The 24,878-nt window shown below is 43.5% G+C and overlaps 1 protein-coding gene across 1 annotated transcript in view; it reads right to left on the bottom strand.

Moving 5' to 3' along the window:
- The window catches only part of DMRT1 (doublesex and mab-3 related transcription factor 1), a 68,888-nt gene that overhangs the window by 5,853 nt on the left and 38,157 nt on the right, over nt 1-24,878 (bottom strand). The gene's annotated exons all lie outside the window — the stretch shown is intronic.

Here is a 24,878-nt window from a genome sequence, read left to right as displayed (position 1 = left end):
TACTTACTATGTTCTGGATTTTACTGTTTAGTGGAGAATATTACCAGGCTGTGATCTTTTAAAAGAGAATATTGTTTACAACCATTGCTTGTTTTTTAGAAGCCATGATGAATCTAGTACAAACTGTGCAAGAATAAGGAATACGGAGTTGAGGCTTCAACTCTGTCCCCAAACTGCACCATTGTTCTTAAGCAAGCTGCTCCTCCGCGCTTGAGCCCTGGGTGCTTGCAGACTCTGGGGACTTCTTAGCACGTCTGAAGTTCAATGAAAAGGCTAGGCTTTGGTCAGGCTTGACTTCTGACAGACAGGCAAATCCAACGAGATTCAAGGAAAGCAAACGGCAGCCACCTGGGTTTATCCTATCACCAGGAAAATGAAGAACACTTTAAAAAAAACACCAACATCCCATTTCTGTAGTGTCTTGTTTCTGCAGTAACTTCCATTTGCAGCTCAGCTTCCCCATTTCTCCTTATTTTAAACACGACACTGGTTACCAAGAGATGGAAAAGATACGGAGCTGAGGTCTCATGTATCATCTTCATTCACCTACTTCTCCTGTGACTACATAAAATGGCAACTTCTGTTATTTTCAGGGTGTTTTGCCCTTCTCTGACATTGCAGAACCTGGCTCCCTGATATCATGCAAGCCTCTCCTTGGCTGCATGTAAGGGACAAGTAAGGCTCTCACATCACCTGGCCAAAACAGACTCTACTACTGTCTTTTAGATCTGACATAGTTTTGATTTTTTTTTAAACCTGATGAATGGGACATTAACCCCATATTACATTTTGTCCTAGCTAAAAGACAAAGAAATGAATGCAGTGCTTAGATATGAAAGAATGACAAAGAAGTCAAGGCAACTTCTAACAGTTTTTAGACACCCTGCAAATGCTGCCAACGGCCTAATGACACAGAAAAAGGAAGCAGGGTCTGCAGCATCATGTATTCCTCTGCTGTGCAGTCAAATGCACAACACAGCCAAACAGGTCTCCAACATTTCCAGGCCTGAATAACCACTGGACTGCGGCACGGTGGCAGCGATTTGCACCTATAGCAGTCCAGAACAGCACTTAAGTAACCAGCTGTTGGGAACAACTGTGTAGATTTTTGCTTTTTCTAGCCCCCCAATACTGAAACACAGAAATCCAGCAGTGCTGCAGGATCAGAAATGCCCCTTGTGGGATGCTAGAGCCAAGCTCTCTTCTGCCATGACAATATACCAGGTGATTCCTGATGCTGTGTTTCCTGCCTTCCCTTCTCAGTGGGTTAGAGGGGTTATGATGGAGTCCAAGGAGGAGTCACACTTCCTCAGTGTCTGGATGAGGGTGCAACTCACCTTTCCACTTCATTTTCTCTGCTAAGTCTGTGCTTGAAATGTCATAGCTGCCTCAGAGTTCCTAGCACTTGAACCAGATGCAAACATGTAGGTTAGGGAAAACAAGTGGAGGAACAGAGGAACATTTCTGCTCCTCTGGAAGGGAAGAGGGAAGCTGGCTCCCCTTGTGAGACAGGCTCACAGCACAAACATATTCATTGGGTGGCCCAGTCTGCACCACACTCCCGTGATCTGATGCATATACCATGTCATTATTTCAGGAGAGAAACTTGTTGGAGTGGTTCATACTTCAATTACTACAAAATGACAGAACAGAGATGCTCTGTAGTCCACATCTCCATGTCAACGGGGAAATCGCCTACAGAAAATGCAGCAACTGGCAACCCTCCTGACACATGTTAGAGACTAGATCCTCAACGGTCATTCAGGGCCTTGGCTCTTCCCTGCCAACAGCACAAGCTTTGGTTGGATCTGGCCGCATCTAGCATCAGGAAACACCTCTTTCTACATGAGGTACCCTGTGTTATGCAGTAAACACACAGTAGTGTGGCTTCCACAGAGCTGGCTGGCTCAGAGGCTCAGCTCTCTGACTCTGAAACCTTGTTCTGCTCTGATTTAGCACAACCCAACGTGTTAAGATTTAGGACACACTGTAAGGAATCTCTGTTCCCAGGCTCTGGGGCAGAGGTATGAAGGAAGCAACTGAGGTTGAAAGGGGATAATTTTTTGTTTACTCCTGAGTAGCCAAATGGGCAAGTGGCTTATTTATTGTAAAGGATTTGTTAATATTTTTGGTATGCATGTACCCGCAGTGATGGAAACGCCCATTTTAAAATACTGAGATCTATCAATCCCTGTGACGAAATTACAGAAAGTTCTCTTCCTAATTGGAAAGAATCCAAGAGGAAACCCATCCAACATGCTACAGCACGGATGTTAAAACCCTCCCACAGCAAAACTGCCACTTCATTTTCACAATCTATTTTTCCTGCAACCTCATGTTAAATTAGTGTAAACCTGAGGAATGACACAGAGGGCAACTTTTTTGCAAACAGACATCCACATCACAGCACCTCAAGCAGTGGCTCCTAAGCCTTCTGGGCCAGTGGAGCTCCACCAGTCTTCCAACATTTTTCGTGGGGCATCAGACATCGTGATTGAACTTCAAATGGGAAGTGTCATTACATGGGAACAGTTCCAGTCACCACCTGGTTGGCTCACAAGCTGCCTCAGGGTCTGAACATGGTGTAATTCCCCAAAAGAACTGGTAAGTTTGTACTGAGAAGCTGAACTGAGAAGTTTGGGCTGAGAAGTTTCTCTCAAGCAGTGAGGCAACTGCAGGGATCACCGCGCCAACCAAGCCACCCAGCCGAGGACATGGCAGCATCATAAGGACGAACTGACATGCAGGCAGGCAAAGTCACCATGCAGAGGCAGGTGCACCCCAGCTCATGAAGCCCTTTCCTCAAAAGATGAATGTCCTGGAAACCGTTAACTATGCATGTGAGCTAACTTACCTGAGAAGTGGAGAAGGCATGTCAGGGGTGGAGAAAGACCATATGTAAAGGGGGACTCTCCAAAGGTTCTGGTGACTCTTTGCACCAGACACTCCCCGTGGGCCAGACCAATGCTGGATCCAGCACTGGTCAACTTTCTCTCTCCACTCCCCCGTCTTCTCCTTCTCCTCTCCCTTTCTTACTCAATACTCCTCCTTCTCTTTCAAGAAATGCATTACCCTTGTAAGTTGTTGATAACTGCAAAGTGTTACTGCCACTTCAATGTATGCAGCCAGAACAAAGACCTTGTGTTTGTGGGCCTCTGGTGCCATTTCACCTTAATCTGACCACAGGAATCAGCGATTCTGAGTCATGCACCCCTCCTTCTACAGGAAAGTGGGTTGGTCTTCCACTCACTTCCAAACCGGTCACTGTTTTGACAGTCAGGCAATTTGGGCTGTATGTGCTGGTCTCTGAATGTACACAGGGATGCATAAGGGCAGCCACATCAATTTTAGAAACAACCTGGCACTACCAAGATACTACTTCTAGCAGATGAGAGAGTATCCTGTATCCAAACCTGCACCGCTCACTTGGATAGACTTCCACTGCAGTTGATGGGAGTCACCAAAGTCAAGTGAGTAGCTGCAATCCAGATAATAAGAGCAAGATACTTGGATTGGGACTTGTAGCTATAAAAAGGCAGCAAAAAGGAAATGAGCAATTCTGTTCCAGTGTTTTAATCACACAGCAATAAAATGTAGAACTTCCAAGTTCAAGGAAACAAAACCCATGTTCTTTTTGATTTAAGTCTATGAGTTTCATCTGTTTGAGGTTTGCGGCTGATACTCCCCCTGTTGTTACACAGCCCGTATCTGTGTAAATTACAGTACCAGAATTGGGTCTATGACAGTTTTTAAAGACCATTCCTTGATCTAATTACCTTTACCCTTGGGAAAACACCTGAGTACTTTTGAGCCATATGAATTCAAAAAATTTCCAGCTAATACTGCACAGGAAAAGAAGCGAGAAGGGATTCCAACCACAAACACAAAACCTTACATTTTCTGACATGGGAAACTGCATTGACTTTTAACGTGAGTGATCCCTGGAATTCAATGGACTGAAGAAAATAATACACTTTCAGTGATGTGAGAAAGCAGAAGGATATTCATGCCTGAAAAGTAAATATTTCCCTGCGTTTACATTTAAAAAACTATTAAACTCTCAATAAGGAGCAATTTTTAAAGATTTAAGTTGAGAGGTACCATCCATTTCTCAAAACTCTTTCACCTTCTTTTTCAGGGAAAAGGAAAATAAGTAAGTTTGCCATTCCCACTTGCTGCTAAGGTCTATGCACTTCATCCCGGTGTGCACACGTATGTGTGTGAACACAGCCACGTGTACAAGATGAAGGGGAGCAGAACCAGACTGCCACTGGCAGGTCAAGGGCACTGAAGCATCACTGAATTGTGCTTGGGTTTTCGGCATGAGGCTAGACAGGAACTACTCTGCTCTTCGTAGCGGAAACATTTTCCTTTTGCAAATACCACTGCAAATGGATGCTAAGAAAGCTGTAACTTCCACTCCAGGCTCCACAGGTCCTGTATGAAGTGTCTTGAAAAAAAAAAAAAAGAGGCCTGGGAAACTGGTGGCAGTCAGACCAAGAAGCAAGCCATGCTATCTGCATGAAGGGTGCAGCGAGAGAGAATGTCATCGGCATTCTCCCCAGGTTACCATCTCAAGGACTGGCACTGGTCTTCTCAGTGCCGCTATCGGACATAGTGGTGTGACTGGCAATGCTCTGAAGACAGGCTGGCTTGGTGGCATGTAAATACCACAGGCTGAACTTAGTTTGAAAACACTGCCTGGTTTCCAATCAAGTTGATGGCACCTTGCTGCTCAGCTGCTCAGATTGACCCTGGAGGGCTGACTTTACCACCACCACCAGCAAACAGCCTGCCAACCTACAGCAACTGTCGTAACACACATGGCAACTGCCTGACAAAGCATTACGCCACAACACCAAACTAAATCAACGAAACAAAAAAAATGGTTACTGCTGCAAAACCAGGCACTCAGAATCAAGAGAACCATCAGGGCTATCTCATTCACTGGCTCCACAACAATTCTCCTATTGTGGAAAAAGTATCAGAGCGGCAACAAGAGTGCCAAGGTCTGTCCTGATTTTGCTGTAGATCACCATAAGATGGGCAAGATGAAATCCCGATGCAAACACAGGCAGAAAGGCCAGGTTAAGTTACCATAAGCAATTAAGTTATCCTAAGCAATCTCCATTCAGCTGCCTCTCATCTTTGGAGCGCCTAACCCTATGTTCCCCAAAGTTCAACCCTCTAAACACAGAGTTAATTAACAAAAGGTCAAAAAGAAGATCTATCTTCACTGAATCTCTCATGTGATTCATTCCTGTGTGAAGGCACTATTTCAAAAGATGGAGAACTACTGACTTACACCAAGATGAAGAAACCGGTGTTATTAAAAAAACCGCCATGCATGGCGATCAGTCTCATACTTTGGTATTCTGCTCTGTGCAGATCAAAGACATCAGCAGTCAGGAGACTATGGCTCAATGCATTCCCGCCTGAGGGCCACAGAGAAGCTGCAAAACGTTAAGAAAATTAAACTTTCATCAGCTATGATTTCAAGATTTCCTTTAAACACAAAGATGTGTATTTTGTAAAGCTGCAGTAACTCATGTTTCTGAAGGACATTCAGACTTCGTGAATCCACAGTATCCTTTAGTTCTTTTGCTTCTACTCTGTGTGAACTAACCTAAAAAAAAAAATGCTGTCTCCTTCCTCACTCAGGATGACTGCTGGGATGAAATGGTTCCTACTGGCTGAGAACTCCTGCCAACCTCTGCAAGTACATAAATACGCTAAGAATGTTCTGTGTTGACTATCCTTCTCCTTCCATCCCTCTGGCCTCAACAGACATGGGGCAGGTGATGGCTCCCACAGGGACAAATTCAGCATGGCCACCCAAAGCCAATGGTTTCTGCTCACTGCAGCTTGTCACTACAACATAGCAAGGGTGCAGGCTGCTTAGAAGCGGTGTTATGCACAGCCGGGAATAAGACGAGACATTAGTCTAACAGGAGGCTGATATCAAGTAGTTATAAGGGACTAACGAGAACTCAGCTATGGATCTGCCTTAAAACTGAACTCTGTATTACATGCACTAGCTGAAATGTCTTTGCAATTTTTGCTTTGATCAGTATGTTGTGTACTCTTCTGTGCCAACAGTAATGCAGACCAACTTATGAGAAAATGGGAGTGGTGGTTCTTTTCTGCTTTGCTTGTTAGTAACACAAGGACCACCAGTCCAGTTCTATAAACATATGTCCATGGGTATTTTCTCTCTGACAAGAAGTTTCAAGACGACAAGCAGAGATGCTTTTCAATGCAAAAATAAAAACAAGCCTAAAGATCTGGAACTGAAAAAATGTCCCACCTGTGTCTCTTAACACAGATATACTATTTCACAGTAGAGCCCTTCACCCTCTTAAACACCTACCCTTCTCACTAACATTAGGATTATCCTGGATGCCCACAGTAGGGCACATTTCATTGTGTATTTACAAATAGCATTAATTCTTGGCAATAGGAACTTAGGATAAAAGGTAAAATACTGAATGGAGATGTTTATTCAGCATACTTTACTACAGATTATCTCATTCTTTTCTAGTTCCTGCTTGCACTTTTAGCAACTGAGAAGGCAGGACTGTAACTGATGTAATTAGAAACCAGAAGCTGAAGAAAATACCCTCCTGTTGACTCCCTCGCCTCTGGCTTTAAATTCTCTTACAATAATATGTGAAACAATCAAACAAGGTTTTCCACTTCTCACCCACCACCAGTTAGACAGGGAGGATACAAAGATGACATTCAGGAAGCACAGGAAGCTTTTTTTTTGAACACTCCAAAACCTACCTTGAAACTATACTAAGCCATTATTAAAAAGCAACTGCTCTACATGCTTGCAGACACAATTCAGAGCAGAGCAGTACTGATGGACCAACACTCTGCTATCACCCGTGTTACATTCTGTGGCTAACTTGATGTCACTAAGCCACTGCTGCAGGCTAGGAAAGGCAGATGGTGAGCCATCTCAGAAAAAAGTTCAGGAGGATCAGGTGTGCTGAGTACCCTTGCTTTGAATGATTGAAAGGCAACGTGCTGAATTCAGCTGGTAGGGACAGGCTTTTGGGTTAGCAGAAGTGAACAGTTACTTATCTCCTGTGTGAGTTATTTGCCAGAAATGCTTCCTCTGCCTGAGCCAGGTCTCAGCAAGGTATAAACCAGTTACAACTCCACAGAAAGCTCCCCAATTTACATTCCACTGCCAGGTGCCCAGATGGCTACTTCTCTTAGTAAGGAGACACGATTTTAATGGTTTCACACAGACATTTTCTATTTTGGAAGACACGAAGTGAAATGTTCTCCAGGAACAGGATATCTCAATGTAAAGCAGACACTTCCCACTGCTGGATAACAAGGTAAAACATGCACTTCCACAGCAGTTTTTATGGGTCATCTCTAAGCGCAAACATTCTGTACGATTACACAAGCAGCACAATGACCTCAGCATCACAGAAGAGCTGAGATGAGGTCACAGCTTTAAGGTATGTTTAATCTGGTAGTAACACTACAAAGAAAAGGCATCACAATAAAATGCCAAACTCATCTCCCTTTTCCCTTCCTACCATTCTCCAGTCATTTATTTAAACCCTGCATTGTCCTGTGCACAAATTTGTGCAGCAACATGGGGAATTAAGCTGCAAACTAATTCTGCTGCTGAACATGCAGCCCCTTTGGTTTTGTATTGCTAGTATGGGTAAGATGCATTTGCTTCTCCTTCAGGCTGTGTCTCTGTTACAACTACCAGCAGACCTAATTTTGAAGATCCCTACTTCTCTCAGACATTCATATTCCAACATGGCAGGGCAAACCCAATGGTTTGCATGGCTGCACTCCAAACCAGAGGCCAACAAGGCAACAATGATTTTGCAAAAAAACCCACAAACAAAAAACTATTTCAAGATTCAAGATTAGAGAACAGCCACAGAAACATATGAGGAGACATCAATTTCCAGGAAAGGTGTATAAAAAATTGCCTGTGAGAGATGGGTGTATTTGGAGATCTGACACCAGGTGCAGAGCAAGGAATCTTAGAGGAAAGAAGTGACTTGCTTCATCACTAACAAGGCTGTGACAAAGCTGGGACCTTTCATCTCTGTTCCTGGAGGTTGGATACTTCTCCATTCCACAAACAACACCAGAGACTGATTCTCCATCAAAAAAAGATGTTCCTGGTGTGTTGTACTCAGAACACCAGCAAATGACAGAGGCAGCTCTGAGAAAACAATATGGACTTAAAATTCATTTTCTCAACTGTTTTTCTCATCCCTATAGTATTTAAAAACTGTTCTAACAACAAGATTAAAACAGACACTTATCAATCATTTCTCATAAGAAGTACCTAATTATCTTGCCAGCTTGCTGGTGTGCATGCCCAAACATCTATTTATCCTGCCAGGGCTGGTTTTGCCCAAAATTGCTGAGGCTTGGGCCTGCCTAGGCTTTTCCATTGCTCAGTCCAGCAGCAAGGCAGTTATCTCAGCACGCCACATGCTTCTCCTGTGCAGCCACCTCCGAAGCCAGATCCATGAAATGAACTGCATTTTTTGAAAAAGCCATCTGTTTTTTTCCTGTGCACAGGATCCAGACAGAAGAGGCTACATAAACATGCACACGGGACAACCTCTGGTAGCAAGGCAAAACCAGCAACAGAGTGCCCACAGCTCCAAAGCTAGGCACAAGAATCATAGAACGGTTCAGGTAGGAAGGAATCTTTAAAAGTCATCTAGTCCAACCCCCTCTGCAATAAGCAGGGACGTCTTCAAGTAGATCAGGTTGCTCAGAGCTCCATCCAACCTGACCCTGAATGTTTCCAGGAATCGGGCACATACCACCTTTCTGGGCATCTAACACCTCTCTGGGCAACCTGCTCCAGAGTTTCACCACACTCATAAAAAATGTCTTATATCTAGTCTGAATCTACCTTTTTTTTAGTTTTATACCATTACCCCTTGTCCTATCACAACAGGCCCTACTATAAAGTCTGTACACACCCTTCTTCTAAGCCTCCTTTAAGTACTGGAAGGCCACAGTAAGCTCTTCCTGGAGCCTGTTGAGAAAAACGTCACGTGTCCAGCTGAATCCTCTGCTTGTCCCACTGTGCATTTGCAGAAACGTGACTTCAGCAGGAACAACCAGTGGGCTGGATTTCTTCCAAAGCAACAGTTTTTATTAGAACAATTTCCAGCCAGCTCTAAAGAAAACACAGCATCATCTCTCTGCACCCCACAGTCCCCCTCAGGCATAATCTGGAGACCTCACAGTAATTTTACGGAGACTGTTTACTGTCCATTTCCTTTGGGGTCTGGATCTTCTCCTATGCCAATGATACAGGCTTTTCCATACATCGCAAACACCATCCAACTGGCAGATAATGCCACACACAGGCAACTGAAATGGACATCCCCAGCTGCTGCCAACCAGTGGCAAAGTAGCTGTGCACACTTACCATGGCTGTGGCGTGGCAGCATGTGAAGATGAATGGAGAAAAAAGGCTGCCTGCTGTTTCTTTGTGGGGTGACTGCTGACACTGCAGCATGCAGATGGACAGGCATGGGGGCTGCTCCCTGTCTAGAGGAAAGACCGCACACACTACATCTACCTCCTAGTGCAACACCAGAGACAGCCAGTGACTCCCGACTCATCTGCTTCTGGGCATCACTACAATATAGCTGCCTTTGTTTTGCTTGGTATATCTATTTAAAACCTGTTTAAACAAGAAGTTCCTTTGGAGTAACTACTTCCAGCAGCACCAACTGTCCTCCTCAGAAAATGCACTGCCATTTGCAGTACCTGTGGCAGGAAAAGCAATGGTAATCTTTTGAAAAGCAATGGTAATTTTAAAGGAAAGAGTGCACTCAAGGCTGTAATGTTATCAAGCTGCAGAGTATGTGGAGAGACACAAAAAAAGGCACAAGGTTTCCTCCTTGTGTAGATACACTAAAGGAAGGAAAGAGGATTCTAAGAGCTTTAATAATCACATTTAACTTTTTGGATTCAGCACAGAAATCTAAACATAACACTATTTTGGCTGAATGTCTCTCTATTCTTGGGTCAGAAAGGCTGTTAATCATCACTAGCATATCACAAAAAAAGGAGGATATCACAGTTTGTGCAACAGCAGGACTAGCCATGTAAATGTAAACGTTAATTCCGGTCAGCCCTCTTTACATTTCTGTTGTTGTCAATGCTGCTTTAAATCTATAAAGCAGGATGCAATACATGCCCATTGTCATCAGTCATAATGCTCAAAGAGTAATCAAATAGCTAATAACGATGGCCTCAGCTCTTTCAGGTTCAGTGACAGTCTTAAGTTTAGGAAATATGGGCTCAGTGCAAAAGTGACATATTATACAGCTTAAAATGTGTTTTTGGACATGATTTGCAAGCTTTTGGAGATCAAGAGGTTGCTAAACAATCAGAGAAAATGCTGTCTAATGCAAGTGATCTATTGTAGTAGATACAAGAGATTTTTCACTTGCAAAAAATAGATTATTTTTTTCTTAATGCTCTTAGAATGCAAGCTGCTTTGCTGGGAAGGGAGAAAACAAGGACCTGCAACCCATACCACACTAGCAAAAGCTGCAGGAGGTTTGTCACTGACTTCAGCATGAACAAGACTACTCACCAATGACCATGCTCAAAATTGAACAAGAGGGAAGAAAGAAGGTGCCTTATCATTTACAGCTTACAATTTAAGTGAATCTGCAGTTTAAAAAGCCCAGAAGGCTTTAAAGTGACTTAATATTACCACTTTTTAATATTAACTCTAAACTGGAAGCAAGTCAAGCAGCTTTGCAGTAAAACGGCTCAACAAGTATTGATGAAATATTCAGCACAAGATGGGTATATGCATGAACAGAGTAAAAACGTTGCTACTTATTTTAAAGTGAGATTTATGCCCTCCGAAGTTTAGGAACCTCACTGCAATAAGTCACAATACTTGAGAAAATAGGGACAAAAACCAAACACAAAACATTTCTGAAGTAGTCAAGTAAGTTAAATGAAGTTTCACACAACATTAGGCTTAAGACAGACCTGCTGCATTATATTTATATTTATTTGCACAAACACAACAGCAGTATTAAATGCAGACAGTGAAACACTGGTGCAGCACAGAGGCTGGTCCTGCACCGAGGTGAAAGGCCAGCCTCCAGCTGACCAGGTGCCATCAGCTGGAGGGCACGGGCTGCACCTAACAATGCTGCTGGTGCTGGCAGCAGCACCTCTCCAGGCCCAGGAGGTCCTGCTGACTTCCTACAGCTTTCTACAGTGATGAAGACCTGGTGGCATGGTCAATCCACCACTGTCCAGTGCTTCCTTCAGGATCCTGACAGCAGCAGCCTTGCTAGGAAGGGCCAAACTCCCCCAAGATCACAGTTAACGGTCTACAAGCTGTGGGTCAATAGAACCTAAAAACCTTGGTTGTTTTAGTTTCCTACAAGGGTACTATGTCAGTCCCTTGTCAGCTACTGTGCCATCTTTCCTTACTAAGGTTACTGGAGTGGGCTTGGGTGTATCTGACCTATGTATCTGACATGTGCTTCCCTTGCCTTTGCTTGCCACAGCCTGAAGTCAGGAAGGAGAACCTTAAATCATGGTTAAGTGGAAGAAAAGTTCTAAAATAAAGAAATTAATAAACAGAAAATCAGAATTTTATCGTTGGCTCTGTTGTACAAAAAATTTTAAGACCGGTTTCTTGGGTCTAGAGGGCCAGTGCAGACACTGGTGGCTGTGTTGAAGACTGCTTGCTTTCAAGAGGACCACTCCAGTGTTATGCCTCAGTTAATTTCAACAACGCTGAACGCAACTCTGGCCAGTACGAAACTGATTCAACAATGTAAGGGCAAGGCAGGGAGAACAGAAGGGAAGCAAAAAGTAGAGCTCATCCTCTGCTGCATCATACAGGGCTGCTGCAGCCCACCACAGACATGGGGCAGTGAAGGGGGGAGAGGGGAGGGCCTGCAAGGAGCTTGCACCATGCAGAATAACTGAGTACCTGGTGCTGTTCAGGGTCAAGGCAGGCTTTTTCCCCCTCCCTTGGAGAATGGGGCAGGCAGTCTTCATCCGCATATGCAGCTGACAGGCACAGCAGTTGAATGCAGCAAGAAAAGCAGATGAAGTGATCCAAGCTGGACAGTTAAGAGGCAGAGGCAGAGAGGTCAGCCCCATGGCTGAGAAGGGGTAATTACTTTCGAACTAGGGACCAACCCACATTCCTCTCTCCTCACCAGTTTTTAACTACAGTTTAGGCAGCTACAGCTTCATTTGGGTTAGTCCCTGCAGGAGTATTGATATAACACGAATACACCAGACACCTCTCATCAACAAACCAGTGTTGCTTCACTGCAGTGTAGGCTGTCTGCACAAACTCACGTGCAGTATTTATCCCTTGGAGAAACTAGACATTCAATCCACAAAATTAAAGTCCCTGGAAACACTTCTGACACTGGGAAGAGCTGGGGAAAGACGTGTATGGCACAGCTGGTACAGACAGCTTTATGAACTAGAAGTTTGTATTTATCCGAGAGAGGGGACAGCAAAAACTGAGGTGTGCAAAGTCTTTATTTGGAGTATTTAGCAGATTTAAAACTGTATTTAAGGGTACAGAGCTAGCTCAAATCTGACTCAGACTGAAATTTATCAAAATGTGTTTTATACAGCCAAAAGCCAACACTAAAATCTAATACAAAAAATCTAGTGTAAACAGCTGTTTCAGAGTGGGGAAATAAAACACTCCTTGCAGTGTCTGCAACTTCCCTGAGAGAGAAATGGAAGGGGAAAATGATTTGTAAGTGAACAGGAGAGAGAGCTCATTGATTTTTCTTTTTATTTCATGTCTAGAAAGGAAACAAAACTAGTGACAAACTGGACTAAAAACATTCTTTTACGTTCAGCAGTCCAAGACATGATTAGTGCCATGCTTGGGGTAAACAAACATGCTACCCACAGCATATGGAGGGTGATTCAGACCTTATGCAAACCTTCTGCTTGTGAAACTTAGCTGATTTATCAGATACTGTGAGATAACATCAAACACAGAGCTTTAAAACTGGCACTGTAACCTTACAAAAACCCACAAAATAAATGCAAAGATGTAAATACCAGTGTTAAAAAAGAAACAAATTCACAATTGTTTGGTTTATTTCAAAATGAACCACAGGGAGTCCTACGTGGTTAACTTGGCTCCCATGCTTTCTAGATTACATATTAGAATGAATCCCAACAAATGAGGCGTTCAATTCCAAAGATACTTCAAAACCAGTCTCCAGATCTTTTCAGACTTTTAAGAGAAGTGCACTTCAAAAACAAATGTTCCCCCTCCAACCCCTTTCAAACATTTTTAAAGTGAGCTGTAATACGCCCATCTGTGCACAGATGCTTTCAGCTTTTCTCACACCTTGTCCAACCTGTAGGTGCCAAGCGGGGTAGTCCCTTTTGCAGCAGAGGTGGGGTGCGCTCCAGAGAAGTGTTAGGGATCTGTGGGCATTTGCCTCATGGCCACACCACCATGCACGTGCTGTGATGCAACGGTAACATGCTCTGCAAGCAGGAGCTACACCAGCGCAAGGCAGCATCACTACACGCAGGTGGTGCAATTGCTCATGGGAATCAGTGGGCAATTGCCCTGGCAGAAACCACCACCTTCAGCTCTTCTCCTTAAAACACCAACAGTGCTACGAATTTAATGAAAATGCTGACACCCTCCTAATTACAGAGGGCAGAGTGGAGTCCCTCTCCTATTCTCATTATGCACAATGAGCATGAATATGTGTTTATATATGATCTTATTTAGATGTGTGGAAGTAGTGAGGGGAAGCACTTTTATACGGTGCACAACAAGTTCACTGATTTTTCATCAGCTTAGCAAGACAAGTCTGGTATTTTTCCATTTTTCAAGTGAAAAAACACTTCATCTAAATAGTTCTTTGTGTGTTCTCAGTACAGCAGACTAAGAAAATGTCACAAGCAGAGAGCAGCTACAACACTTGCATGTCTGATCTACTTCAACAGGTTTGGAGGAAAGGAAGTATAATTTATTATAGCCTATTTAGCTCTGCAACAATTGCCCTTCAAAACCCCACGGAGAACAACGTAATTGAACAATTGAATGTACATGCCTTCTTCCCTGCAGAAACCTCAAACAGCCTCGGGCAAGAGCTAATACAGATGTAGTACAAGGCATTAAAAGAGTGCTGGATGCTGTAGCTAGCAATTATCCTGGTATTTAACCACATCTATCGTTCATCAGGAAAGCATTTAGTGCAGTAGTCGAGCGAGACAGGCTGACACGGAGCACAGCTACTTAACTGTCCCCTCCAGCGATTACACTTTCTCAACCTGAGACTCATGTCAACTTTAACAACTATGCATTGACTTTTCACTTCTATAAACATTAAGGTATGATTGACAACTTCTGGATGCCAGAGACAGTCATTATAATTGGCCAACTTACCGTTAGCTTATTTGTGGTGTGTTTTTTTCCCCCCGATTCTCAGCAATTTCCTTCTGGACTATTTTCACAGTGCTGTATAGGTATGTTTGCCTTGATTCCTTGCAAAGTCACCATAACAAAATGCCACTACTACCATAAGACCTTTGCAAGTGTGTGAGAAAATAACATAAAATCAAGTGACTGAAGACAAGATACTTTTTTTTCTTTTTTCCTTAGTCCCAGCCAGCACTTGCCCATTTAACTCAAATTTGGAGATACCTGGACAGCTACAACTGGGTGCTAGCACTGCACTAAATACTGTTGATGTGGCACCTCTCTGGAATATTTTTACCAATTCCTGCCCTAACACCTGGAAGTCTCATTCAATCTATGCATGGCAGACACTGCAAAAGGAACAAGTCACCTCCAAGAATGGGAAACTAAATGACAAGCTCTATGATAATGTTCTGAGTATGTATTCATAAAGACCTCAAGCTTCCCAAGTCTGTTGCAGAGTCCCTATGCCAAGGCACCACTTCCTATATACATTTGAAGACTGCAGCTTAGTAAAGTTACCAGAAACCAAACAGATACATAAAGCAGTCAAGGTTGTGAAGAAATACATCCCTTTGATTTTAAATGCCACATTCTGGTGCCTGAAACCACTACATTCTAAGAGACAGTTTTATTCTTCACCACTCTTAATTCAAGCACAGGACTAACATAAAAGATGTCCAAACTTGCCCTTCTCAAAATACAAGCAGAAAGTAAAAATAAAAAAACCCACTTCTACCCTCTTACCCTCTCATCTTCCCTAAGAAACCTTCCTGGATCCTTTAAAGCCTCTGGTAAAGACGATGGTGAGATTAATACTGTATCACTAAATTAATTATGAATATGAACAGGTCCGGCATGCTATTGGTATGCCTGGAAGCCTCTGTATTTACGTGATTACTGGAGCTGAGGCTTTACCTTCACGCTGCCTGCAGCAGACTGAAAGGTAAACTTTACAGTGCTGGATTTTTTAATAAAAACATAATAAATCAACTAAATAAAATCAGTAACAATAAGCACATTCGTGGAAACTGTTCTGAGCTGGAAAAGCATGATTTGACTGCAGGATTAGCATGACAAAAACAACTACAGGAGCTGAATACAGCTAAGGACAACAAATGAAGTACAGTTCTCTCTCCTCTCTGACAGTACCAACTGCAGTTCCGCTCCTTTTTCCACTTCTGAACTATATTTAATATCTGAGCACGAGTCTCAGTAATCTAAAATTAAATTTAACAGTATTTCAAACATCCCATCTCTCCCTCCAGTTGAAAAGCCTGGCAATAATAAAACTAAAAGATTTCACTTAAGAGTCCAGAACATGCCAGTTCTGTTTCAATCACAGAAGACACAGCAGTCACAGCACTAAAATAACAACATCACAGCAAGCACTTAAAAACTCTGCTGGTCTATCTCCAATCTTTAACTTCTTTTTAATCAGTTAACTGCCACCAAAGCACCTCACTTTGACTAAAGCAAGTTAGTGTCCTTGTTTGTAGGCCAACCAAGACAACATGCTTCATGCGGCTATTACTGTTTATCTCCAGGGATATTTCTCAGACTACCAGATCCCCAAGACAGCAGATTTATCTCCAAAGACTCAGCCTCAATTTACTCATACACAAAATGTCTTGGTTATATTTTGCACCAACTTCCTACTTACATAACTGAACAGACTCCTACTGTTTTATCTTATTCTCAGTGACGTTGTGTCCACACTGCAGTTGAAGGGACTATAACAAGCCGGGAGAACACCTGCCATCCCAGTACACAATCAGATGTAGGTAACTTTTGTAGTTTTTGTATTTTAAGGTTTCTGTGTATATTTCCACCAGGTCTTCTGCTCAAAGTTTCATCTTCCAAGTGTGGGAAGACATTCACACAAAAAACCCAACAAAAACCCACTCAAACCAAACCCCAGCAATGGGCCTTAGCTCCATTTCATTGGTTGCCAGCCAGCTGCATCATCTTGACATCTCAGAAGCAACTTCCTCCAGCTCAGCTGCTCCCACAGAGCTCTGCCTAACCGGAGCTCAGCTGCCTGCTGGGTGCACCTGCATGCATGCTTGTTCTCCCAAAGCCAGCACACCAGCTGTATGTAACACACTCACCTCACAGGTTCTCTGCCTTTGATTACTGAGAAATTCAATAGTAGTATCTGCTGTAGCAACCCTACAAAAAAACTGATTAACCTAAACAAAAATTCCTTAGGAACTAATGCCCATTCTGTGTTTCTAGACAGGAATCATAAAACAGCGATATTTGACCTGTATTTTCAACAGTATTTTTTGAAAATAAAGGGCTACTTGGCTGAAAAGCTAATGCTAAAATGCAGAACTTCAATGAAATACTGAAATATCTTTTAAGAAACGGCATGAAAATAAGACAGGGTCCCATCAGAAAAATAAATATTTGAACACATGCAGTGTCTGTATACAGAATGTGCGCATAGCATGTGTGTATCCATATAACCATGTATATATATCTCTATATCGATATAGGCACCCCCACACAAGTACAGGTATGTGTAGATTATATATATTATATATATAAAGCTAACTTTCAGTCCTCAGAAAACAAAAGCTATCCCCATATAACAGCCAAATTCCTACATAACTCAATTTCGACATCTCATCTGGTGTGAACTGCACTCATTCCTAGTGTAAACCCCAGCGCGCTCTGCAATGATATACTGTAATGTCACATCGCAATCTGGATTTACTATAAAGGGCTGCTGACGAGTTTCAGAGCAGTAAACATTGCTGCGAGGTGTATTTCACACTGAGCTGGTTTTTATGAAGAACACTTCACCGCCCAGCCACGGCACCCAGATGATGAATGGTGAAAGATGCATGACAAGCTTCATCATTGTTTGTAAATCTTAACTGTTCCTGCTCACTAACTCTGCAGGCAATTTTCAAAGACAGCGGCCGACAGAAGGACAGCACAGCTCTCCTGAAGGTTATTCAACTTGTACTTGGCCTAAGCTATGCCTGTGAAGAGCACTGGAAATAAACCAATTGGTTACACTGAAGCATAGAATTAAAAACATTGGATGGGCAGGCATGCTAATGGTCGCTAAATTAAGAAAGCCCATTAAGTAGCCTTGGTATTCATCCCCTACCCTGCCCTGCAGGATTACATACATCATGCACAGGCAACACACCCTGGTATTATTTATACATGCAATATAAATATGCATATTTATAAAATGGGCAGAATGAATGATGGGCTGTCTGCTCACACACCATGATTCCCTTGTATCTTGTGCAGTTACACACAGTGCTTGACTGTCCCCCAGCTCCTTTGCCCAGTGCTTGTAGGAAAGCTACTTCTGTTCTCTTCTGTCAGAAGTTTACCCTTGCAACAGGGTATAAGGCACGTATCTCCACAATACTCATGGAGAGGTGTTACCCTTTGTTTTCCCTGAGATCATTCTGGCATGGGAGCAGTGTCATGGACTGCAACAGCTTCTTGCAAAGAGTCACATTTTAGCTCATCATGTCCCTACTACAGGCAAAGCCAGTCTACACGGCTCTATACTGCAAAGCCTTAGTAAATCTGACTTTTTACTTCCCCCTTTTCTTTTCTTCAGAAATCAGTAGCAAATAGATTTTTTGCGAGAGTTTCTTACAGCCTGCAGAGGTTTGCTTTAAAAGCAGAAGCTGCAGAAGAATTAGCTCAGCTGGAGACCCTCACCTGAGCTGCAAAACTAATGTGAACTGCAAGATGCTCCATGTAGACCATCATGCACAGAAAAGATTACAGCTGAATATGGGATGAGTTCTCTTCTCTTAACCAGTCAACTACAAGATGCAACTGCACATTAAAGGAAAGCAAAGAGGTGAGCGTTATCACTGTTAAAATTACAAATCACACCTGGGTAAGCACACTGTTACTGCTACCATCATAACAAGATGTCTTGATTTGTTTTAGACTTTATGGTAAAGTTTGTTTTACTGTTAATGGTTTCTGTCAATTTCTGCTTGCAGTAGGAAAAATTCTGCATCCAGAGGTAATAAAATCAGAGTGTCAAAGCCACACTGAGTATAAAAGGAAGTAGATCAACTGATGGTATGGATTTTTTCAGTGAAGTATCCAAGATCCTTTAAAGTGTAAGAAAAAAAATCCCACACAACCTCATCAGCTATAGTAACAACCTTTGTCCCACACAAATAGCAGCTCCAACAGGCAGAAAATAAGTCCAGGGGTGCAGTGGGTATAAACCACTGGTCTCTGACATGTGGCTCTAAAATGCTAACTGCAAGAGGGACTGAGAATTAACCTCCCTCCGTTAAGAGAACGTAAAGTAAAAGAGGGAAGGTGTCTGGGGAAAGCAAACAGAGCTATTACTTATCCCAGGGCAGCATCCTGGCAGGGGCCTGCAGAGAGATGCTGAATGCCCATCATGTGAGCCGGCGCTGCCACGTGTGCTCTGCAGGGTGCTGTCAAGGTGGCACCACTCGCCCCAGCGCTTGCTCTCTGCTGCACCCTCAATGAGGGCCAGCAAGAGAGAAGGGCGTGCGTCAAAACCAGTCGTTCTCAGACCGGGATTGATGTGAAATTCTTTTCACAGAAGAAAACTCAAAAAAGCAGAGATTTTGGCAGTAGGTATAAATTTATTGCTTTAGATAATGCATCTGCTGTGGCTCACCACATTGCTGATTTGGTTTTCCTCAGAATAAAATGACTCTCCTCAAACCCCTGTTTTACCAGCTCAATGCTGGCAACACTTACCAGAGTCCAGCCTTGAATTTCAAAATCCTTGCACCTTTTGATCCACACAAAGTATTACAGCATGAACAAATAGATCCAGTGAAAAAAACCCTTTATTTGACTGCTTAGCAACTGTCTAGGCTGACTCCCTTCTTGGTAGATGTGGTTTTGCTGGTGTGGGTGGATGGGGTCCCACTGGCATCTCCTGAGGGTTCAGACTGTCCCACTCTCTCTGGCTGGAGTGCCAACAGATGAAAGCATTCACACGTATTTTTCATGAGAACTTAGCATTCCTCCTAGAGGATGCTAAGGCCTCAGTCTAGAAATACCTGCATTTCTACAAGAAGAGATTTGGCAGAAAACCATAAAAAACACAGCTTCTTCAGCTGCTCCTGTGGCAGGACCAGTGGCTTCACCCAGAGCAAACAGCAAGGGCTTATCAGCTGTCCTGGCATGAATCAGCAAAACTCATGAATCAAACCTGTAATTCTGCAATTGTCCAATGAAAAGTTGCTTTGCTGCACGTATTATTTTACTCTGTGTGTATTCTGTGTCTTATTTTATTCTGAGTGAGCATAATATAAAGGCTGCATTTAGAGAAGAAACTACTAAAATTAGCCTTTTAATCAGGAATAAAGTGAAGCAGAATGGGATGTAAGCAAATACTTCCATTAATTTCAACACTTCTTTTCAGACCTTTTAAAATTATTTTAATATTGGCCAAATCTTCACCAACCCAACTTAATTTAGACCACAGACAAATAATATACAAAAATACTTCAATTCACAGAAAATGAGTCACCACAGCTTATACTGAATATGCCTCACATTCTCAAATGTATTTCAATAGCTGCTGTTACAGTTAACGAAATGAAGTATGAACAAGAATGTCACAAATCACAGTTAGTGACTTCCTTTGTTTAAAAGATTGAAAAATCCCTAAGTCCAACAACTGCCTAGTCAGCTAAGCCCAAAATTCAACATTTTCTTGAAAATGAAAATGACATGTTAAAAGCGAGTCTGCCTGAAGAGGTCTGTAAGATGTTGCAATGCGCACACACAAGCAGCAATGTAAACCAAGGCTTGCAGAAGTGCAGTATAAAATCTGCTCACCATCCCTGCAATGAGCACCTAAGGGAAGCCACACAGCATAGCCATAGGGGACTGTAAGTAACAGCAAAGAGAAGGCACAAAAAAAAAGAGGAACAGCTGCACAAAGGTCAAGTTAACCACTTGAACTGACTGTTCAAAATCTGCAGATTTAGATGATTACCCCTTCCTTTCTTCTGTCTTGTTTCAAAATTTACTTCTGAAAGTTTGATGTAAGATGGATAGTTAGTGAGGAACACAGTCTCAAGTTTCCAGCAAACATTGCTTGCTCTTTCATCACTATTGATAGCATACTCTCAAATAGAGGTTGCTTTTTAAGCGAAAGATGCACAGACATGACACACACACAAAACACACAAGCTAAATACTGCTGAACTGTATCAGTTCTAGGAGCAAAATGTTATCCTCCCTACATACTCTGCTGCTGAAACCCCTCCAAAGTCAAGGGGTTTTGAAGAGGTGCACAGGAAAAGGAGTACAAAATGGCACCTCTCACACTTGACAACACCCAGACCCTTGGGACTGAAACAGCTACTTTTTAGCTTATGCTGACAGTTACTAGCCCAATGGTGGAGGAGAATTTGGTCTACTTTCTACTATTGTGCCCCATTTCCTAAGTGCTTTACCAGCACAGCTCCATCAGCGCATCTTCTCAGCTGGCTGCAAACAAAGAGCAGATAGATGCAAGGCTTTTTTCTGTTCTTTGGGCTAATTCCTTAGACTTATCAAACCAGCCTGCTTTGTTGCAATGCAGTCCATGTAACTTGAATGCTTGCAGAAAGCAGTACAGGTTCAAGGACATTCTCAAAAACCTTTTGCATATCGGGATGCCTTGACCTACAGCTGTCTGCCACATGTGGCTCCAAAGTGTTACTGTTATCTCACATTGCATTTCAAGGGCACAGGTTCATGCAGAAATACTATACATGGGAAACTGCAAAAAAGAGGCATAACTCTGGTGCACAGATCTGAGAGAAACATCAAACCTATCATGCACGGTTATGGCACACACAGCATTCCTTGCGTTCTAACAATGCTTTTGTCAAAATGAACCTTTCTGTCTTAAGCAGGGAGACCGTCTCCAACATGACCTTCATCGTGAAACTGCTGGAAGAGGCTCTTCATGGAGCTGCTCCACTTTGGGTGGGTTTCTCCAATGGCTCAGCACTGTTTTCCATATAGGATCCAAGCAGAAAGATGTAAGGCTGAGTTTTTAAATGCAGACCCTGGAAACGTCAGTGCTGCCTTGATCTCCACAACTGTGAAACTGGGGACACCAGTTATTTAACTGCTAGAAAGGATAGTGAGAAAGTGGTTTGAAAGTGTTGGAAGCTGTCCTGCTGACAAAAAAAAAATCTGCTACTAGAAATGTTCTTTCATAAAATGGTGTTTGCTGATTTACACAAAACTGTTGCCCTTTTCTGTGTCAAAATGAACACATCATATGAGTTTTCCTTATTTCTATTTCAGAGGAGTTTCAGATTCCTGCTTTATGTTCAAGCTGCAAATACCACTGCTCCAGTGCTTCATTGTGTTTCCAACTATCCTGACACTCAGACAGGGAAATAAAAATTCAAATCCATTCAGCAGCTAGAGCAACATTTTAAATGCAAGCCATCTCCTACAACACAGGCACAGACACATAAAATAATTGTCATAGAATCACAGATTCATTTCTATTGGAAAAGACATTTCAGGCCATCAAGTCCAACTGTTAACCCAGGACTGCCAAGTCCATCACTAAACCATGTCGCTAAGCATCACATCTACAGGTTTTTTAAACATCTCCAGGGATGGTGATTCCACCACCTCCCCGGGAAGCCTATTCCAATGCTTGACCACCCTTTCAGTGGATTAAGTTTTCTTAATATCCAATCTAAACCTCCCCTGACACAATCTAAAGCCATTTCCTGTTGTCCTATTGCTTGTTCCTGAAGAGAGGAGACTGACCCCATCTTGCTGCAACCTTCTTTCAAGTAGTTGTAGAGAGCAATAAAGTCGTTCCCCCCTGAGTCCCCTCCACTCCAGACTGAACAGCCTCAGTTCCCTCAGCTGTTCCTCATACGACTTGTGCTCCAGAACCTTCACCAGCTTCGTTGCCCTTCTCAGGAAATGAGGGGCCCAAACCTGAACACAGGGATCGAGGTGCAGCCTCACCAGTGCCCAGTGCAGGGGGACAGTCCCTTCCCTTGCCCTGCTGGCCACACTGCTTCTGACACCAGCCAGGGTGCTGCTGGCCTCCTTGGCCACCTGGGCACCCTGCTGGCTCATGCCCAGCCGGCTGCCGACCAGCACCCCCAGGCCCTTTCCCACCAGGCCCTTTCCAGCCGCTCTGCCCCAGCCTGTAGCGCTGTGTGGGGCTGGTGTGACCCAGCTGCAGGACCCGGCACGGAGCCTTCTTGAACCTCATCCAGCTGGCCTCGGCCCATCGGTCCGGCATGTCCAGATCCCTCTGCAGAGCCTCCTGCCCTCCCGCAGATCAACGCTCCTGCCCAGCTTGGTGTCATCTGCAAACTTACTGGTTAACCCCCTTGCCCAGATCTTAAGATATTCAACAGGACTGGCCCCGGTGCTGAGCCCTGCAGAACACCACTTGTAACTGGCCACCAGCTGGATGTGACTCCATTCACCACCACTCTCAGGGCTCGGCCATCCAGCTTTTAACCCAGTGTAGAGTGCACCCGTCCAAGCCATAAGCAGTTTCTCCAGGAGAATGCTGTGGGAGATGGTCTCAAAGGCTTTACTAAGGTCCAGGTAGACAACATCCACAGCCTTTCCCTCATGCACTAGGCAAGTCATTTGTCACAGGAGATCAGGTTTGTCAAGCAGGACCTGCCTTTCATACACCCATGCTGGCTGGGCCTGATGCCCAGTTGTCCTGCACGTGCCCGTGATGGCACTCAGGTTGATCTGCTCCATACCCTTCCCCAGCACGGTCAGGCTGACAGGCCTGCAGTTCTCCATCCTGCCCTTCTTGTAGATGGGTGTCACACTGGCTAACCTCCAGTCTTCTGGGACCTCTCCAATTTTCTAGGACTGCTGATCAATGATGGAGAGCGGCTTGGCGAGCTCCTCCACCAGCTCCCTCAGTACCCTTGCGGGGGTCCCATCCATCCCCATAGACTTGTGTGTGCCCAAGTGGAGCAGCACGTCAGTTACTGTTTCCTCCTGGGCTGTGGGGACCTCATTCTGCTCCTCTGCATCCCTGTCTTCCAGCTCAGGGGGCTGAGTTCCTAGAGGGTAACTGCTCTTGCTGTTAAAGGCTGAGGTAAAGAAAGCATTAAGTACCTCAGGCTTTTCCCCATCCTTTGTGGCAATGTTCCCTCCCGAATCCAATAAAGGATGCAAACTATTTTTGGCCCTCCTTTTGTTTCTACTGTATTTGTAAAAATATTTTTTGCTATCTTCTATGGCAGTGGCCAGCCTGAGCTGTAGCTGGGCTTCTGCCTCTCTAATCTTTGCCCTGTGCAACCTCACAACATCCTTATAGTCCTCCCAAGTTGCCTGCTCCTTCTTCCAAAGGCAGTGAACTCCCCTGAAGTTACCTCAACATTTCACATAATAATGACAAAGAAGAGGTTTTATTCCACGCCAACTTTTAAGACAAGATAACTACTTTAAAATCAAAGGTGTCTGCAAATACAGGGATGTTTCTCCTTTGGATCCTTCTATTTGAATGTAAATTATTTTTGCAGCTGTCCCAAGCCTTGAAAACACTTCCACACAGATAAGCCAACGCTCAACTTTCACTCAGTGGAAACAGGACCCAGAGCGAGGCACCCAGTCCTGATCCAAGCATGTGCTTTCTTGCTCTCTCGAACAAGGGTCTTGTGCAGGTTATTTCACAAATCTAAGTGCAGGTGAGGCTGATTCAAAATCAGTGGAAGATGCTATCCAGTCTGGGCACTGAGCCAATTATGAAAAAGCCCATTTTCAAACAAACAAAAAGCAACTGTCCTACAGAAACCTATGGGAATAAGGCACCTGGCTTTTGGAGACAGAATACCCTGTTGTGAGCCATTCTAATTCATCCACTTCTTGCACAAGGATATTTCAGCTTGGCTTCTTCCAAAATAAAGACACATTTTACAGTATGTTTTGCATGCACAGAGATTGGTAACAACCTCTCATACGTATTTTCCTCTCACTGCTCTTGCAGAAAAAAGGAGAGGAATGATCTTTTGAAAGTACAGAGTACAAAATCCCTCTCATACCTAGAAATTATTATATAAAACTTACAACTTGGTTATCTAAGAGAGCCCTCTGAAAACATCCTTCTGCCATTTGTCACAGGTTTTTCTTTTTCTCCCCTTTTTTTCAAGTTTAAGCTAGAAGGGCAGCAGCTGTGCTTAGTTGTAAGCAAAACCATTTTACTTAGAACCACTTCAAAAGGCAAGAAAGTTGACTGATGGTGTTTTGCAGCTCAGAAAACGTTAGCCCATTACTATATGCAACATACCGTAGCACAGTATGACCTCGTGCAAATGTCAGAAGCTTCCTGAGAACTTCACACCATTACCAAACAAAGAAAGCGTAAATCAGTGTTCTGCTAGCTCCTTTCTCCTCCCTT

This window comes from Falco punctatus (assembly GCF_963210335.1).
Source record: "Falco punctatus genome assembly, chromosome: Z".
Taxonomy (NCBI): domain Eukaryota; kingdom Metazoa; phylum Chordata; class Aves; order Falconiformes; family Falconidae; genus Falco; species Falco punctatus.
Note: the sequence above shows the minus strand (reverse complement) of the source record. Positions and strands in the feature narration are given on the sequence as shown.